This window comes from Lagopus muta, unplaced genomic scaffold (genome assembly GCF_023343835.1).
Source record: "Lagopus muta isolate bLagMut1 unplaced genomic scaffold, bLagMut1 primary scaffold_124, whole genome shotgun sequence".
Taxonomy (NCBI): Eukaryota; Metazoa; Chordata; class Aves; order Galliformes; family Phasianidae; genus Lagopus; species Lagopus muta.
In genome coordinates this window covers 96,068-98,966 of record NW_026040188.1, presented here as the reverse complement: position 1 = coordinate 98,966, position 2,899 = coordinate 96,068, and the positions used below count along the sequence as shown (strand labels likewise).

Here is a 2,899-nt window from a genome sequence, read left to right as displayed (position 1 = left end):
TGCAGTCACCGAGCCACTCTCAGTGGTATTTGAGAAGTCGAGGCAGTCAGGTGAAGTCCCTGGTGAGCAGAAAAAAGGCGACAGCACAGCTGTTACTGCAGATATAAAGTGTGACCCTGGGAACCACCAACGTATCAGTCTCACCTCTGTGCTGCAAAGAATCGAGGAGCAGATCCTCCTGGAAGTAACTCTAAAGCACGTTCCAGTGCGTCACCACCCTCTCTGTGAAAAACTTCCTCCTAATAACCAACCTAAACCTCCCCTGTTTCAGTTTTAAACCATTTCCCCTTGTCCTATCACGATCCACCCTCGTAAACAGCCGTTCCCCTTCCTGCTGCTCCCCCCTTCAAGTACTGTGAGGCTGCAATGAGTTCGCCCCCAAGCCTTCTCTTCTCCAGGCTGAACAAGCCCACTTCCCTCAACTTTTCCTTGTAGGAGAGTTGCTCCAACCATCTGATCATCTCAGTGCCTCCTCTGGACCCGCTCCATGAGCTCCACGTCCTTCCTGTGCTGGGAGCCCCAGGCCTGGATGCAGCGCTGCAGATGAAGCCTCACAAGAGCCGAGCAGATGGGGACGATCACCTCCCTCTCCCTGCTGGCCGCTCCTCTTTTAATGCAGCCCAGAACACAGCTGGCCTTCCAGGCTGCAGGTGCGCTCTGCTGGCTGATGTCCACTCATGGATCCCGGCTCATCCACCGCGATCCACAAGTCCTTCTCTGTGGGGCTGCTCTCAAGGTGTTCTTTGCCGAGTTTGTACAAACACCTGGGATTGCCCCTTCATCAGTGACATTGACAGTGGGGCTGAGTGCACCCTAATGACACCGAGCTGTGGGGTGCAGTGACACACCAGAGGGACAACGCCATCCAGAGAGACCTCAACAGGCTGAGTAGTGGCACTCAGCGATGTACCTTCCTGGCCCAGAAAGCCAACCGTATGCTGGGCTCCATCCAAAGATGTGCGGTCAGTAGGTGAAGGGAGGCGGTCCTGCCCCTCTGCTCTGCGCTGTGAGACCTCACCTGGAGGTGCTGCGTCTGGATGTGGATGTCCACAGAGCAGGACAGACGTGGAGCTGTTGGAGCACATCCAGAGAACAGTCACAAAGTTGAACCGAGGGATAGAACACCTTTCCTGTAAAGAGAGAAAGCTGGAGCTGTTCAGCCTGCAGAAGTGAAGGCTCCGAGGTGATCTGGTAACAGCCTTTCAACACCTGAAGGGAAGAACAAGGAAAGATTTAGCCTACATATAAAGAAAATCTTGTACAGTGATGGTGGTGACACAGCGGAACAGGTTACCCAGACATGTGATGGATGCCCTGTCCCTTCCAAGGTGAGGCGGAGTCAGCCTCTGGACAGCCTGATCTGGCTGTGGATGTTCCTGTTCGTTGTGTGGCAGTTGGACGAGATCACCACCAATGGTACCAGGTACTCCAGCTGGGATAACCCACATCTGTCACAGAGCCTCTCTGGGCCAGTCCCAGTATTCAGCAGAGCAGGGGCTTCACTGCATCACGCTGGGGTGATGCTGAGTACAGCAGTCCAGAAGAGGACAATCCTTGGCTTTCTATAAAGATGAAGATTTATTACACCTAAGGGTGCACAGAACGCCCTTAAACAACTCTGCATGGTTGGAAGCAGTGCATAACAGCCCTGAAATAAAGGAAGAATAAGTTACCCCATTCCAAAGATGAACACTCAGCCCACACTGCCAAGGAAGCAGTCTCCAGGTAGAGATGCTGCCCTTATGGCTTTCACCCCTTAAATGTGGTCAGGATACTACCAAAAAAAAAAAAAAAAAAAAAAAAAGGGGGAGATTGCAGGCCTGAAATAAAGAAAAAACAAAGAAACCACTTACACCCTTCTCAAAGGCCAAAACTCACCCCTGCTCCACAGGAGACAGTCTCCAGAGATCAATGCTGCCCTTACATCTGCCAGCACTTCAGTGTGGTCAGGATGCCCCAAAAACAGGAAAGGCCACAGCCCTAAAACAAGAAGGAATCACTCATCCTTTCTCAACGACCAGAGCTCACCCCACACTCCCAAGGAGATGGTCTCTAGAGACAGATACCACCTTAAAGGCTGCCAGCCCTTAAGTGGGGTCAGGATCCCCCCAAAAACAAGATATTGCAACCCGGGAATAAAGACTCACTCACCCAGTTTCAAGGGTTCACCCCACACTCTAAAGGAAGCAGTCTCCAGGTGCAGTTGCTGCTCCTTCTGCTGATGGACCTTAAATGTGGTCAGGAGCCCCCAGAAAGTGAAATTACAATCCAGCAGTAAAGAAGAAATCAATGACCCCATTCCAAAAACAAACACTCAGCCCACACCCCAAAGGAAGCAGCCTCCATGGAGAAATGCTGCCCTTACAGCTTCCAGCCCTTAAAAGTGGTCAGGATCCCCAAAAAGAGAAAGACCAGAGCCCTGCAATAGAGCATCAATCACTCACCCCATTCCAAAGGGCAGAACTCGCTCCCAATGCTCCCAAGGAGGCAGTTCCCAAGCAGAATGCTGCCCTGTCTGTTCCCAGCCCTTAAATATGGGCAGGGAGGGGGTGGAGCCAAGATCAGCCCTATCCGGTCCCACAGGTAAATCGCTTCCACCTGTGCTGGCAGGGCTGGCCACACCCCTCACCAGGTGCTCCATCACTGCTTCAGGCTGTAAACAACAAAAAAAAACCTAATTACAAGCAGGTGATTGGATCTGCCTGTCCGGCAAGGGGAGTTTGATCAAAGGATGAGCAACAATGGCGTACATATTTTGATTGAAGTCTGTCCTCAAAGGCATTCAGTAAAATTTCTAATAGATAGGGGAGCACAAATTTCAGTACTGATACAGCACACAAATTTCGGTACTGATACAGAAGATGCTGAAAAGCTGTGTGTGCAGCCTGGATGGCAGAGT

The 2,899-nt window shown here is 51.4% G+C and overlaps 1 long non-coding RNA gene across 1 annotated transcript; it reads right to left on the bottom strand.

Moving 5' to 3' along the window:
• Window positions 1-1,605: 1,605 nt before the first annotated feature.
• On the bottom strand, window positions 1,606-2,492 carry LOC125687628 (uncharacterized). The gene is made up of 4 exons (XR_007374262.1): window positions 2,445-2,492; window positions 2,152-2,227; window positions 1,879-1,980; window positions 1,606-1,648 (listed from the first exon to the last, which is right to left on the bottom strand). It is a non-coding gene; the product is annotated as an uncharacterized LOC125687628 (long non-coding RNA).
• Window positions 2,493-2,899: the final 407 nt, after the last annotated feature.